The following is a 17,179-nucleotide window of genomic DNA, read 5'->3' on the forward strand; positions in this document are numbered from 1 at the left end:
CAACACTTGGTTGGTTCTCTCTGTCTGCCCATCTGTCTGAGGGTGATAAGTTGTACTGAAACGCAGCTTCGTATCCAATGAATCATGAAGCTGCTCCCAGAACCGAGAAGTGAACTAAGACCCTCTGTCAGATATGATCTTCTTGGGCACACCATGTAAGCAGACAATCCGAGAGATGTACAACTCTGCAAGTCTAGCACCGGAGTAAGTAGTGTTCACCGGAATGAAGTGAGCAACCTTCGTCAATCGATCCACTACTACCCAAATGGAGTTGTACCCCTTCTGAGTACGAGGCAATCCAACAATGAAATCCATGGTGATCTCCTCCCATTTCCACTCTGGAATCTTCAAAGGCTGTAACAGACCTGCTGGCCTCTGATGCTCAGCCTGTGTCACAAATAGCCACGTACTCTGCCACTGAACGCTTCATCCCATACCACCAGAAACGTTCCTTGAGATCATAATACATCTTCGTGCTGCCCGGATGAATAGAGTAAGCTGTATCATGGGCCTCACTCAGAATCAACTTCCGGAGATCATGCACATCAGGCACGCAAATCCGGTTCTTGTACCACAAAGTACCCTGATCATCCTCTCTGAAATGAGGAGCCTTGCCCTTCTTGAGCAACTCACGGATCTCCTGCAACTTCTCATCATCTTTCTGATGCTGCCTGATCTCTGACTCTAGAGTTGGTACTGCCTCAAATGCTGCACTGGAAGTATGATGCAAGAAGCCCAGACTCAACTGCTCGAACTCCTCGCATAACTCTGCAGGCATCTGGAAAGCCACGGCCATGTTGACATAACTTCTCCTGCTCAAAGCATCTGCTACAACATTGGCCTTGCCCGGATGATAGTGAATCTCTAGGTCATAATCCTTGACCAACTCTAGCCATCTTCTCTGCCGCATATTCAGCTCATTCTGCGTGAAAATGTACTTGAGGCTCTTGTGATCAGTGTAGATATCACACCGCTGCCCATACAAGTAATGCCTCCAAATCTTCAGAGCATGCACAACTGCGGCTAACTCAAGATCATGAGTGGGATAGTTCAGCTCATGCCGATGTAACTGCCGTGAAGCATAAGCAATCACTCTGCCCTCCTGCATCAGAACACACCCAAGACCATCCTTCGAAGCATCACAATATACCGTGAACCTCTTCGTCTGGTCAGGCAGAGTCAGGACTGGCGCCGTAGTCAACCTCTTCTTCAGCTCATCAAAGGCCCTCTGACGCTCATCAGTCCACACGAAAGCCACATTTTTCTCCAGCAAAGAAGTCAAAGGCTTCGCGATTTTGGAGAAATTCTCAATGAACCTCCGATAATATCCAGCTAAGCCCAAGAAAGACCTGACTTCCTTTACTGTCTGTGGTGTCTCCCACTCGAGTACATCCTTCACCTTGCTCGGATCAACAGCAATACCTCCCTAAGAGATAACATGACCGAGGAATGGGACCTCGTCAATCCAGAACTCGCACTTGCTGAACTTGGCATACAGCTGAAGCTCTCTTAACCTCTGCAATACGAGTCTCAGATGCTCCTCATGCTCTTCTTCTGTCTTGGAGAAGATCAGAATATCATCAATAAAGATCACCACAAAGACATCCAGATAATCCATGAAAACCATGTTCATCAGATGCATGAAGAAAGCCGGGGCATTAGTCAAGCCGAAGGACATGACCGTATACTCATAAAGCCCGTACTTGCAGGTGAATGCCGTCTTCGGAATATCCCCAGGACGGATCCTCAGCTGAAAATAACCCGAACGAAGATCAATCTTCGAGAATATACGAGCACCTCGAAGCAGATCGAAGAGATCCTCAATACGGGGCAGTGGATGCTTGTTCTTGATAGTAACTGCATTCAGCTCCCGATAATCGACACACATTCTCTTCGAGCCATCCTTCTTATCTACCAGCAATAATCGAAAAGCCCAAGGAGAGAAGCTGCGACAGATATAGCCCTTGGCTAGCAACTCATCAATAGTCTTCTTAACTTCTTCATGCTCTATAGGTGCCATACGGTAGGGCCGCTTTGCAATAGGAGTTGTGCCAGGCAAGAGATCAATACAAAACTCAATGGCGCGTTCAGGCGGCATACCTGGCAGATCATCCGGAAAGACATCCAGGAATTCAGACACCACGCGAATACCATCCGTGGGTCTAGCCTCCATCTGATGAAGAAATCCAAAAGGCTCTACTGCACTGATAACAACCTCTTGGCCACTGGATGCTGATAGCAAGACAGTCCTCTGAGCACAATCTATCCGAACTCCCCACTTGGCCAGAGTCTCCATTCCCAGAATGACATCAATGCCCTTGGTGTCTAGCACCATCAGATCAGTACAGAACTCTACTCCCCTCAAAGAAACACTGACTCTCGGGCAGTAATTGTGAGACCTCAACTGTCCTCCCGGTGAAGATACTAACAGGCACCTCTTTAATGTGCTAGTATGAATACCATGATGCTCGACAAAAGACTGAGTAATGAAGGAATGCATAGCACCAGTATCTAAAAGCACTGTAGCTGGATATGAATTAACCATGAACGTACCAATAACCACGTTGGGAGCCTCGGCCGCTGACTCGACCGTCACGTGGTTCACTCTGCCCTGAAGTGGTGCCCTGGGCTGAGCTGGGCGCCCCTGCTGTCCCGCCTGCGCCTTCCGGGGGCAAGCGTTGGCGTAGTGCCCCGGCTGGCCGCAGTGAAAGCAGGTACGAGGGGGTCCCTGAGCCTGCTGTCCGGTAGGAGCTGCCGGACGTGGAGCCTGCGGTGCCGGTGGAGCAGCACGAGCCGGAGGTGCCGGTAACCTCGGGCCCTGACCTGCCTGCTGCTGTCAAGGCGGGTACTGCTGCGGCCTCTGCTGGTACTGCTGGGGAGCCCGGTACTGTGGCAGTACCACCCTAATTAATCCGGCTCAAGTGCGCTAACCATCATCTTAAGGATAATCCCGGCTAACACGCACTTCAAACGGAGTAATTTGGCGGCGCTGTCGGGTAAAGTCCCGAAGAATCCACCTTAGCATCGATCGAACCCAAAGCTTACATGAAACTCACACGAAGGTGAGCCCAGAGAGTACAACATTTCACAGTTATAATACATTACCGAGTCTTAACTTAATTATTACAAACCAAGTTCGAAATCTCCGAAAGGTACTTGAAGTTCAGATTGAAAGTAGATCAGAGTTTAATGCAGCGGAAATAAAACGAGTTCTAGACGACGATACATGATGTCATGATGAAGCCCGTACATGACATCACTCGGCATGGCCATCGCTGGCCAGGAGTCGTATCCCACTCCACCGACCAACCAGGAGGCAGAGTACACGGCCAAGTCAAACTAGCAATCATGTCCTCAAAAGTATTACCTGAAACAAAAAAATTGAGCCACAAGCAAGGCTGAGTATACTAATACTCCGCAAGGCTTACCCGACTAGGATATAACTAACCCTCTAACTAGACATGCAAGGCTTTTGGCTTGAGGGGTTTGTCTTTGCCGAAAAGCAGTGAGTCCTTATTTTCCGATTTTAGCTTTCAAGTTCTATTATGATTAACCATTCTACATTAGCATCTATCCTAAAGCATACATGGTGGAAAGCAATTATTTTTCATCAATCAACCAAAAGTTCTCATCATCATTGTTCCACTTCTTACTCTATGTGGCAAAAGGGTTAAGCAGTCTCAATATCCGTGAGAAACGGACGATTCGAATCGAATTTGTTAACCTGGCCAGGCAGACCTAAACACACGCATGGGGAATGCAATCACCCACGTGACTTTTCCCCTTTTTCCCCGGGCATGAAACAGGCCCACCGTCCTAGGGTGCCCTGCACCCGTGCGTGACCATAGACCAGACAGTGGGGAGTATGTTCCACGGCCGGTTCCATCAGGTACTTAAGCTTACCGATTACCATATTCTCGGCATGTGGTTAGTACGTTCAAACGCTTAACCACCACTACCACACACCGCGACCTTATCCATTTTGACTAAACAGACGGGGTATCACAAGTACAACAACCCCGCCCGTAAACCTTATATTGCAGTGTGTAGTAAGCATTCAACTCCTATGAGCTCGCGAGTGACAGGAAATCACTCGACTTCTACCGATCCATTAGCATAGCCGACTAGCGACCTACACATACTAGTGTTCAAGCATAGGTACCTAGGATCATGCAACTAAGGTTCCAAACAATTCCTGCAACCTAAATGCACAATAAACAGGAATACAAATAGTTGCATAAATTAAAATAGATAGGACATGCTCCGGGGCTTGCCTTCCTGAGCGTAACTAGCTGTGGGCTCTTCCGAAACTGGGTTCGGGTCTTCAGTAGCTTCAGTTAGATTCAGTTGAGCTTCACGCTGCTCACTCTCGGACTCCGGCACCAACTCGTACGTACCGTCAGGGAGAGTAGTCGAATCTATATGAAATGCATATGCGTGAGTTATTTTAGTGATACGATTTAATCAATTCTTCACTAAAGACTCGTAATTCAATGCAACTCAAGATGATTTATAAAATATTCTGTTACATTATTTGGGCAACCATTTATAGAGTAATAATCATTATACTGACTCCACAAAGTAACTCAGATGGGTTGTCTCTTTTATCCTTATGCAGCAAAAGAAAGATTTTTCTTAATTATCACTAGGTTAAGCATGTCCTTATTATAAATAAAGTTACACAGAGATTCTGGGTTTGAAATTTTTTTATGGAAGATACATATCCAAATAACTTGCCTACTGTGAAATTTTCAGCCCATTTCATGCAGCCTATTAACCACGAAAAAAATAAAACAAACAGCTACTGCTGCAAACAAAAATGAATTTTACTGGCCAAAATCTGCAAGTAATGGTCATGAAATTTTAACTGAGGGTTGTATACCTAAATATAAGCCTGCCATAAATTTTTCACAATTAAACAAGCAATGTACAGAGCATGAAAAATAATACAAAGTATAGCTGCATGGATCAAAACTAATTTCTACAGACTGTTCTAGCAAGTTACAGAGCCTCATATTTTACTAGAACGGTTACTTACTCAAGGTTAACCTCTAGAAAAATTATTAGAATTTTTCATGCACAGAAACTATTTTTAATGATTTAGTGTAGCTATCCTCACCAAAAATCATTTGGTCCAGATTGACTTAACTAAAAAATTCTCAAACTTTTTCTGTAGACTCTTGGAACTAAAATACAAGTACTATAAAAGTTTGAACCCATGAAACAGAACATAACAACTTGGGTAAATAAAACTATCCCTCCTAGGCATACAACAAGAGTTAAATAAAATGATAGCTAGGTATGTAAACTGTCCACGAAATTTTTACACAGGCTTATACATCTAACATGTAACCTACCTACCAAAAATGGTTAACAACACATGCTTGTAACTTGAGATCTAATATAAAGCACATTTCCTTTGCATTTTAAATGACATAAAAACTATTGAGCAAATGAAAAAGTTAATGAAGCAAAAGTTGTAGATCTATTTTCAAAGATTCCAGAACAGTTGAGTTTGAATTTTTCTGATTTTTATACGATTTTTAATCGAATTTACAAGTTCACTGGAAAATCTAGAAAATACAAAAACACAGATTGCAAAGGGGTCCCTGGAATTCTCACAGAACCCCCTGGAAACCTAAAACTATTCGCGCAGGGGTCCCTGGCCGGAGTTGGGGACAGAGGCGGCGGCGGTGGGGGTTTTCCCGGCGAGGAGGGGCTCGCCGGCGGCTGGGATGGGGCCCAGGGGAGAGAGCTCACCGAGCTCTACCTAAGGATGGGTGATGCGGTCGACGGGGGTGGCCGGAGCAGGGTCGACGGCGGCGCCCAGGGAGCGGCGGCGGCGGCTGCAGCGGACGACGGCGCTCCGGTGTGGGAGGAGGGGCAAGAGCCGGCCGGGGAGCTTCACGGCGCCATGAGGAAGCTAGTTCGGGTGTTGATTGGAGGCGGGGAGGGGCGGAGCAAGGAGGTCCGTGGCGGGCGGGTGGCCGGCGATGTCCACGACGGTGACGGCGGTGTTCCGCGGCGCTGGGAGGCTCTGGGTGAAAATGGGCGGGCCTGGGAGTTGCCTGGGGTGAATCGAAGCTAGCTGGGTACTCGATAGGGGTGGAGGAGGGCTGAGCTAGGCTCTCCGCGAGAGCCGTGGCTCGGCGGGCGGAAAATGGGGGCGCGGCGGCGCTGCGCGGTGGCGCGGCGGCGCTGGCCGCTCTGGGCGAAGGGGTGGGGCAGATGCGAGGGGAATGGGGTGCGGGCGTGCGTGCACACGTGCGGCGCGAGCTAAATAGGGGAGTGAGGGTGTGAGGAGGGGGCGGGACGCTCGGCGGAGGAAGCAGGGCGTCGGCGGCGAGGGTAGCCGTGGCGCTCCGCGTGCGCGTTTATGGCGCGCTGGCGTGGCTGAGCGGCGAGGCAGCAGCGGGGCAGCGACGCAGTGAAGGCGAGGCGATGATGGCGGGGTGGCGTGCGGGCAGCAGGTGCACGGCCGGCCCGTTTGGGCGCTACGGCGGCGAGGCGGCGCGTCGCCGTGCGCTTGTCGCGGCGTGCGCGTCAACGGGCTGGGCGCGGCGAGGACAGCGTGCGCGCTCAAGTGGAGGGGCGTCAGCGGCGCGGCGAGGTAGCGCGGCGGCAGCGAGGCAGCAAGGCCGCGGCAGCAGCGCAGCGAGGCAGCGAGCGCACGCGCGCTCAAGTGCCTGCGCGCGCGCACAGAGCAGAGAGGAGAGAGTCAGCGGGGAAGAGAGAGAGGGGAGAGAGAAAGAGAGTGGAGAGAGGGAGAAAAAGTCAGCGGTTTGACTTGGTTCAAACTTAAGATTTTCAATGGAAACTCGAAAAATTTTGAACACGAAAGTTGTTCAAAATTAAATTTCCTACAACTTTCCTTTTAGGCAAAAATGCCTTTGAGCGTTGGTTTGAAAGTTTAAAATTTGAAATCCAGTTTAATGATCCCGCTTGTGTTTCGGGGTTTTTCTCAAATTTTCATGTTAGAACTTGAAAAACTTTGGACACGAGAGTTGTTTATCTTGTCAAGCTCTACAACTTTCATGTTGGGCAAAAGTTCGTTTAATCAAAGATGCGAGAGTTGACTTTTTGGTGTATTTAAACGGAACCCGGCTTTTAAGTAATTAACCGACTAGGGTTAACTGTGTCATTGCATGTTAATTGCTTGTTTAATAGTGCCAAACACCTGAGGTGTTACAGGTACTGCTGCTGGTACTACTGGGGCGGCTGGAGGCGAGGACGAGTGTTGCTGCCGGAAGCAACAGGGACAACCTTCCTCTTCTTGTCCTCCATCTCCAAGTGCTTGCGCTCAGTGTTGAGCGCGCTGTCAACCAGATGGTTGAAGTCGTCGAAGCGGAGGTTGAGCAGCGCGTACTGGAGGTAGTCCTCAAGACCCTCCATGAAGTGCTCCTGCTTCTTGCGGTCATCCGCAACATCGGCAGGGGCGTAGCGGGCAAGCTGCAGAAAGCGATCACGATACTCCGTGACCAACATAGTCCCCTGCTTCAGTGCAAGGAACTCCTTCTGCTTCATCTTCATAACGCCCGCGGGGACGTTGTTGCTGCGGAAACGCTCCCGGAACTAGAGCCAAGTGAGAGCCTCGCGGTCGTGAACTGGGTGGGACTCCCACCAGTCCAAAGCTGCCCCTCGCAGCTGTCCTGCTGCGTACAAGACGCGCTCACGATCATCGCACTGGGCGATGTCCAGCTGACGCTCCACTGCACGGAGCCAGTCGTCAGCCTGAAGAGGGTCGGACGTGTGAGAAAACGTCGGCGGGTGGCCCCTCAGGAACTCAGCACTCCTGTCGCGAGGCTGCGGCGTTGGAGGAGGCGGAGGCTGAGTGTGAGCATGCTGAAGAGCCTAAACCGTGTTGTTCAGGGTAGCCATCATCTGCATCTGGAGCTGGAAGTACTGCTCCGGAGTCAAAGGCGGCGGCATCGGGATCCCGGTACCCTGGTTGTTCTGACCCTGCTGCTGGCCAGAACCGGAACCGGTGCTCCTGGTGTTCACCATCTGATTTGAACAAAAGATGTATGAGCAAAGATATTGCAGGAATAAATTCAGATGGATATGATAACTCTTTGCGGAAAAAGACTCAGACATGATAAAGTAGACAGGATAGAGTGGACTGTTTTACCCCCAACGATCTAACTCATTTTATTAATTAGTTAACTTTAACATCTGAGTGATTTTCTTTAAACAAATTTAAACTACTAAGCTATGCAATCATTCAAAAATCCAAATCAAACATGTAGCATAATAACAAACAGACAATTTCCACAACTTAGCCGAGTTTAGCAAAAAGACTCGACTAACACAACGCGTCGCAGAACGTGCTATCGTATTATTATAAAAAGGTCACCTAGCTATACTCATGGTGGTCAGATGACTGATTCAGGCCAAAATCTATGAAAACTATTCTTCAGAGAGAGAAATCAAAGCAAGACGGGTAAAAAGTCAAAGAAGTCAAGGGGTATAATAGTAAAATAATTTCAGCAGGCAAGGATTGGAGAGAAGAAGTCCTAAAATACGACCAGTTCTATCTAGGCTTCGTCCTACAGTCGATATGGCTCTGATACCACTCTGTAACACCCGGTTTATAAAAGGACATAAACCGAACAGTCATATACGTGCCAGGATCAAGTCACACGTATATACAACAGAATGAACAGTATATCATAGCACATATCACGTAAAAAGATATAATAAGGCGAATACGAATGGTATTTATTACATTAATGACAAAATGTCTGATACAGCGGAAGCGAAGTACAAATACGAATAAAACACTCTGAAGCTGAGCAGGGCGCCACAGGGACGTCGACTGGGAGACGAACACCTAGAAGTCCTCGTAGTCCTGGTAGCGCTGGACGAACTCCCTCGTGTCGGCTGGAACTGAGCAGCAGTAGCATAGCCAAGAGGAAAAAGTAGAGAAGAGGCAAGAGTGAGTACACAACTTGTACTCAACAAGTATAACACAAACTATGAGGCTCTAAGGTTGGCTGACTCAACTGCATTAGCTTTTAAGTGTTGGCAAAATTTTATTAAAACTATTTACTACAAGTTGATGAATTACCATTAACCCAGTTACATAGTAATTAGTCAAATTTAATCATGATACTACTGAGAACCAAACCAAAACCAAGCCACCAAGGTAACCCCGAGAGGCACCCCCTCGTTGGAAGGAGCTAACCCCACTAATCAAAAGGAGGATCTAGGCCGCTCATAACCGTGAGCACAGCTAGTATACCAGTGTTACACTCTGCAGAGGTTGCACATCTTTACCCACAAGTCGTGAGCTACGCCAGGGGTTCATCACACTTCCTTAGGTGAGATGACTAGCGACTCACTACGAGGCTGTTACAAAGAATCTCGTTGGTAAGGCGTAACCGCGAGAGATAGGTCAGCGACGATGGGGCCCACCTCCGGGGGTACAAGCACAGGAGCGCAATCCAAGCACAGACCAAGCCGGAGGAGCAGGGACCATTGAAGCTTACTACTCTTGCCCCGCAGGTAAGTTACTCCAAACCAAAAAGACCTAATTAGTAAGCCAAGTCTATCCCATTCTAGCCTTGTGGTAGCGCTGTTGTCCCAGATTGTCGCTCTATGAACCGGTCCTTATGGAGAGTGGCCAACCAGGCAGTAAGCACCGTGCTGGCCCCCTAAACCATGTTTCTATCAAACCAATTTTAACGAGAAGTGAGCCACTCAAGTCACACAGAGTGCCACTCTCAGAATTAAATTCAAGTAAACCATTAGTCAAATTAATTAAAAAGGACCAGAGTGTGTTATAGCGCAGCAACCTAGCACTACTAACCAGAATGCAACCCAAGGATATATAAAGGATATAAAGTGGCTAGGACAGTCCTTATAGGCATACAAAATTAAATGCAGTATGAAAATGTATTTCAAAGTGATGGGTTGTTCATGTTATACTTGCCTTCCTCGTACTGCTCTGGCTGCTGCTCAAACTGCTCGGAAGACGGCTGCTCCGGGTACTGGTACTGGGGCTCCTCCGGTAACTCAGCGTCTACTCACGAACACATGGCCAAAACAATGCACAATAATAAGCATATAAGCAAACACTAACAAAAACTAAGAAACAGTACATCAATACATAAAAACAGCAAGAAAAACTAAGCCTAAATTGTTCTACACGTTACAACGATCGCGTGGATATAAAGAACGCCTAAAACAGAGCTAAAACGCATATTCTAGGCCAAAAACAAGGTTCAGGGGCTAAACTGCAAGAAATCTAAGGTTCCAGGGGTTTTTCTGCTAAAACCAAGGGCCTAAACATAATTAAACTAAAACTCTGGGGTCTAACTCACAAAATTACTAGGCTAGGACGGCGGGTTCAAATTTGAAGGAGCTCAGGGGGTTCTGTGAAAAGAACAGGACCAAACTCTAATTATTTTTGGATAGGATCGGACCGCGGGTTGAATCCAGTAAAACCCAGGGGCTCTTTATGAAGTTTGCTAGGCTAAAGGGGTACGCTACGATATGGGCCCTTGGATTCGGATCTGACGGCCTAGGGCGAAGGGGTAAGTTGATCTAATCTAGCGCGTTCAATCAAGATCGGGCGGCCCAGGATCATCGCGGCCAACGGCGGCGGCGGGGTTCGCCAGTGTCTCTGTTCCGCGGCGGGAGATCGCCGGAGTAGGCGAACCCGGCATTCCAGGGGGCTTCTAGGGACGGGGTTTGACCATGGAACATCCTTGTCGCATGGGTAATCCACTGGAGTGGATAACGCGGGGCTGCAGGGGGCGGAGAGGGGCGTTCGGCGGTGGGGCGGCTCGGTGGTGGGCGGACTTCGCCGGCGAGCGGCGTTCCGATGCCTCCAGGGACTACGGACTACAACGTCTAGCGCCAACAGGATCGGGGAAGGCTGTAGGTGCTCACCGGTGGCTTGAGTCGACCGAAGAAACATTGCAGGGCGACGGTGTCTGAGTCCGGTGGCGGCGCACCGGTGAAGCTCGCGGAGGAAGGTCGAGCCGGGGTCGGAGTGGATCGCAACGGGCCCGGGGAAGCTCCAGGCAGTCCTGTGCAAAGGATACGGGGGTAACGGGGGGCTCTGGGTTGCCGGCGGTGAAGAATTAGGGCGGCAGCGGTTACCTGCAGCGGCGCAGAGATCCCCTGGCGGCGGAGCAGAGCGGGGCGCTCGGCGTGCTAGGGTTTGGGAGGCTAGGGCGTGGATGATGGAGTACGGGGGAGGCCGGGGCCTACTTATAGGGCGGCGGCCAACCTCGGCGTGCGCGCCGGGATGGGAGGCCGGCGAGATCGCGCCGGGGATCGCGGGCGGGCGTTGCGGGAGGAGGAGGACGGCCCTGACGCGTGGGGTCGGCCTGTCAGTGGGGCGACGCGAGCGAGCGGCGGGGCGCGTCACGCGGAGGAGAGGAGTGGGCCGCGCGCTTGGGCTGTGCTGGTGCGGGGGGGGGGAACGGGCGCGGGGAGGTTGGCCTACGGGGGGCTGGCCTGCGGGCTGAAGTGCGGTTGGCTGGGCCAAGGGAGAGAGGAAGCAGGCCGGGCCGGTGCGTGATGACAACGGGCCGAGGTGGTGAAGTTCGGGCCGCGCGGGGAGAAGGGTTGAGAGGAAGGGTTGGGCTGGTTCTGGGTTTGGTTGGACCGGGTTTCTGGGCCGGTTTGGGCTTCCTGGGTTGGATTGGCTTTGGTGTTTTCCTTTTCCTTTCTAATGCTTCTCCTATTTCTTTCCTATTTCCAATTCTAACTCAAACGATGTTGAATTCAAATTTAGATTTGAATCCAACACAAGCATTCAAACAAACAGAAGAAATGCCCCAGCATGAATGCAACACAATTTTTTTAAACTTAGACAAATTTTTAATTACTTGTGAAACAAAATTAAATTAAATGCAAGGCTAAACACAGTAAACCTTAGGAAATTAAATAAAGCCATTTAAATTTATTAATAAATGCTGAAATTTAAATTAGGGTGTTACAACTCAACAGCCCTACGGTCAAGATGGAAGAGGAACCCCCTACAAAGCCTGACTTGGTCCCGGCCATAGGGCAGCAGGTCCTAACTCTTGACACCGACTGGCGCTCCCCCATCATCGACTTCATCAAGAACAACAAGAGCTACCCAAAGGGAAAGTAGCACTGGAAGCTCGCACGCCGGTCCGGCAACTACGTCGTTATAGGAACCGAGTTGTTCAGGCACTCGGCATCCTCAGGAACCCTATGCAAATGTATCGCACAGGATGAAGGAGTCCGACTCGGGTATCTGCGGCAACCAAACAGGCGCTTCTACACTCGTGGGGAAAGCCTTCGGATCAAGCTTCTACTGGCCCATGGCCCTGGCCGACGCCCAAAACATCATCAGGCGATGTCCCGGGTGCCAGTTCTTCTCCAAGCAACAGCTTGTCCTGGCTCAGGCCCTACGGACTATACTGCCCTCCTCGCCATTCGCTTGTTGGGGACTCGACTCGGTGGGACCCTTAAAGACGGCCGTCGGCGGATACAGCCACATATTTGTGGCGATCGACAAGTTCACAAAGTGGATCGAAGTCAAGCCAGTGACTGCTACTATAGCAGCCAAAGCAGCCGAGTTCATCGCGGAGATATCACACCGATTTGGAGTGCCTAACCGGATCATAACCGATCTGGGCAATTCATTCACGGGCTCCGAATTTTGGGACTACTACCAAGAGAGCTACATCGACGTCTACTATGCCTCTGTAGCACACCCCAGGTGCAATGGCCAAGTCGAAAGGGTGTTGACGGTGCTTAAGTGCCATTTTCACCCGTCAACTATACTCAATAATAAAGGAAAATTGCATGCCTTACTCGCATATTTGTATCACTAACCTTGCTCCACAATTGTTTTCGAGTTTTGTACATTTCAGATGAGCAGGAGCGGAATAAGACGAAAACACGCAGCAGACGCCATACAACTACGCAGAATATCGCGTCCGGCATCACCCACTTATAAGGAGGGCCCATCTGGCAGAGCAAACAGGCGTGCCACGCATAATGCATACAAGGAAAGATATCAGGGCCCACATGTCAGCCTGCCAGAGAAGGATAAGGACGAGAGGCGGCCAGGTGGGGCCCACCGACCCCCTAGGTCGGCCGAACCTGGCCGACCTCCCGTCCAGGTGCATTTCGAGGAGTCGGCCCCAAGTCTCCTGATTACCTTCCATACGTGCATTTGGCGGGAACCGACCTCCACTAGTATAAATAGGGCCCCCTCTCACCCCTCTCACACACACACACACACACACTTCATTCCATTCTCTCCAAGAAGGCTCTCCTCGCCCTTACTCTCTTATCTAGGTAGTGGAGCAAGTCGTCCTCGGGGTCGTTGAGCAATCTTCGGCTCCTGGTATGGCTTTGTATCCGACTTGTCAGACTTCTATTCATAATATAGAGTTTTGCCATGGTTGCTTTACTATCTTGATAGTTTATCAATCTATGCTTAGATTATTCATAAGTTATGATACGGTCTTGGTTAGGCCAGATGATCCAGGTACGGATAGAGGTTCGTTGTGCTTTCGGGCTTGCTCTAGTGTTTTACTCGCCTTCATACACGACCGTGGTGCTCGGGTATGCGGGATCCTTCGGATATGACCGTGCTCCACGGTGTGACTGGGGTAGATGGCAGGTGGTGACAGCCCTGTCCGTCCGGCGTAACGGCGGTGTTGCGTTTAGCGTACTCCCCGACGTTCGGGTTCGGTGTAGGAGTTCATGCAAAGAGGTATCGAGACTGGATGTACTCTGGTGCGGGACCTTCTCCCCGCTATCCCATTTTCCTGGCACCTGCAGTTCTAACCATGATCTAACATAACTCCAGCTTTGGATAGAAGCACTAGGACACCTAACCTAGCCTAAGCTCCAGCTGACTTGACGTAGGATAGAGTAGTTCTTTACTTTATAGTTTCTCTCCTTTATTCCTTCCTCTTGGAGTGTGGATGTGTGATGTGTCGCATTACCCTTGCTTATTCTTTATCTGTACTTATCCCTGTTAGAGTATTGCCTATTGCTTGAGGCACAATGTCATGGTTAATGTTGAGTACAATATCTTTGTCGCTACCGTCCTTTGGGACACAAATAAATAACGATACCTTTACTCTCCGGGTGAAATGCTACAACGGTATATCCATGCGCTTGCGGATCCATCTGTAATCATATTGATTATACCACGAGAGTGGCACCCCTTGGGTGCAGTTGCTAGGATGGGTTCGGTGCCCTCATTTCTAGTGATTGCACTAAGGACTGCCAACAGGCATTTCTGGCGCTATTGCTAAGGATTATCCATTCTTAGTGATTGCGCTAAGAAATGTCAACAAGCATTTCTGGCGCTGTTGCCGGGGACGGCAAGTGAACAAAGATATTGTGCTAATATTAACTTAGACCTTGTACTCAGGATATAGTCTTTACTCTTTCAGGCTAATGTCACTTTATGTCTTCTTTTATTTTTGATTTGAAAGAAGACAGGGGTAGTGTACGACTGGTTTCTCCCTGCCGGAAAAGTACACAGACAATCCAGAGAGGCTCGTGAGAAGGGCACGACCTCGCGTCGTTCCTCCACTCACTATTCTCACAGCACAGAATCCCATTTCGGAAGCACCACTCGTTCTTGAGGCAATGGCTGAAAAGACTCTCCGCGAGTTCTCCGTCCCCTCCACCGACAATGTGGCCACTGGCCCCAACATCAATGTCGGGGACGTGAACTTCGAGCTCAAATCAAGCCTCATCAACATCGTGCAGGCTAGCCCATTCTGTGGCAAGCCAATTGAGGATGCAAATGCACATTTGTAGAATTTTCTGGAGCTCTGCGACACCGTTGTCATACAGGGTGTCGCCGCCGACGTTGTCAAACTTCGTCTGTTTCCCTTCTCCCTGCTGGGGAAGGCGAAACAATGGTTTTATAAAGAAAAGGACATCGACACCTGGGCAAAATGCTCCAAGGCGTTCCTCGCAAAATTCTTCCCGCTGGGCAAAACAAATGACCTGCGCGGGAGAATTTCGAGTTTCCAGCAGACAGGGATGGAATCCATCCCAGAAGCTTGGGAGAGGCTATAGGAATACATCCTGGCCTGTCCTCATCATGGCATGGATGAGTGGCTCGTCCTGCAAAGTTTCTACATCGGGCTCACAACGACATCTCGAGCCAACATTGATGCTGCTGCTGGAGGAGCCTTCCTCGACCTGACTATCGCCAAAGCAAAAGAATTGGTCAAGAAGATGGTCTCCAATCAGGGGTGGAGCGATGAACGACTCCAACCCCGTACAAAAGGCATGCATACCATCAAAGAGACGGATATGATTGTCGCGAAGCTGTTGTTGATGGTCCTTAAGTGCCAAATCCGACCGTCAACTCTTGCAAATAATAGTGACAAAACAAACACCAAACTAGAGATAAGAGTTTAATACTAATCATTTCCACAAGTTTTGGTGAATCACTGTTTTTAGTAGACCATGTATGCATACGGAGGAAAATCGAGCTCAAACAAAGATAAATGTACACTTCAAAGCATTGTATGAGAGCACAAGAATTGAAGGACCATACCACAAATCAATTCAACCCCTAAGTCCAAGTAAAAAGACACTTCTGACAAATCAGAGGCAGATACAAGGATCCAAGGGCCAAATGACCTACCAAACCAAAGAAAACTTCAGGAGAACACAAAGGAGCAACACTAGGGCCCACCTACTAGTTGTCCAGAGGAAGGAGGGCCTGAGGGGGCGCCATTTGAGGCTGGCCGACCCACTGGGTCGCCCGACCCCCTATTGGGCCCAAACAGGCCCATCTTTGGCCTGCAGACTCCCACTGCACTGCTTATACTAACCCCGGATGGTTCCACCTCGGAAGTTGACTCAAGGATCCACCCTTGGTGGGATATATAAGGAGGAGGAGAGCCCCCCATTTAAGACACAACAAGAGGGGAGGAAGATCTCCACTACAAGGCTTAGGCCTAGTACTTAGAAAATAGGGAGAGAGTGAAGGGGAGTTTGGAGGGGCGCCGGCCTGTCGGCGCTCTTCTCCAACTTGTACCTCAACGGATGCTTCTTTCTTAAGTAAGTGTTCATGATCTTCTAAGGTAGTTAGTGTTTTAGTAAAGTAAGTTCTATTCTTTATTTGCTTGCAGGAACATCGCCCGTCCTCGTGACGGGTGCTCTAGTCTAATGGCTCGAGTCGTGGATGGAGTCGGGGCTAGAGCAGTAATCGATAGTGTAGACGTGGTGTCTAGGCTAGAGGTTACCTTTGTTTTCATACCTTCTCCACGGTCTGTCGGGGTAGGCGGCAGGTGGTGACAGCCCTGTTCGTTCCTTGTAGTCCCCCACATGAGGGTTGGGTGTAGAGCTAATAGCCGGATACTCTTGGCAGACCAGGAGTAAGCCGGTGCCCGAAGTAAGCAAGTGGAGGTAGAACCTATCTTTACTAGAACTCTAAGCCATAGGAATCCTCTCTATCCTTGCCTACCTAACTCTTGTTTGTCCTTGGACGAACCAGTCAGAAGGCTAGTACCTCCGTCCCCCGTGGAAATACGATACCCTGAATACTCACGGGTGAAGTGCTACAATGGTATCTCCGTACGCTTGCGGATTACTCTGTGAACGTTAAGAAATACAAACAAGCATTTCTAGCGCCGTTGCCGGGGAACGGTTGTTGTTCTAACTTCGAACCTGGTTGGTCCTCGTATCTTGTTCTTTTCTTCTAAAAAAATTTCTTATGTTTTTCCTTACCTCTACCTTGACCCCCACTACCCACTTCGTCTTCGTACCCTTTTTGCTTTTCTTTATCTCTACCTTCACCCCCACTACCCATGGAAGGTTATCCTCGTACACACCTTCCGAGCCCTTTTAGGGTGAGTCTCTAGAGCCATCTTTGCTAGACCCAATTCCACATCCAGCTGTGAGACTTATCCCTCATTCACAATGCTAGTTCAGGAAAACTCCTTCTCTAGGTTAAACTTTGAACACCCATACCATCATGTACGAGAGAAGGAGAGTGAGCAACTGAGGATTCCCGTCAAAGTTTGAGCTTTCATCTCAAATATCTCTAAAATTCTGCTGAAGGTACCTCTCCTGAACAGCAAGAATCTTTGGAAAAGAGTGCTTCATGCAAATCCTACCCACACAGATTCGTTTATGGTACTTTCTTCATAATTTTCCTCGAGACCATGTCTCAAGGGAGGTTGAGGAAGAAGTGGTTGAAAGAAAA

General features: G+C 49.3%; 1 non-coding gene across 1 annotated transcript; it reads right to left on the reverse strand.

The window, feature by feature from the left end:
• Positions 1-14,961: 14,961 nt before the first annotated feature.
• Positions 14,962-15,068, reverse strand: LOC120677027. The gene has a single exon (XR_005676092.1). It is a non-coding gene; the product is annotated as a small nucleolar RNA R71 (small nucleolar RNA).
• Positions 15,069-17,179: the final 2,111 nt, after the last annotated feature.

This window comes from Panicum virgatum, chromosome 5N (genome assembly GCF_016808335.1).
Source record: "Panicum virgatum strain AP13 chromosome 5N, P.virgatum_v5, whole genome shotgun sequence".
In the NCBI taxonomy this organism is placed as follows: Eukaryota; Viridiplantae; Streptophyta; class Magnoliopsida; order Poales; family Poaceae; genus Panicum; species Panicum virgatum.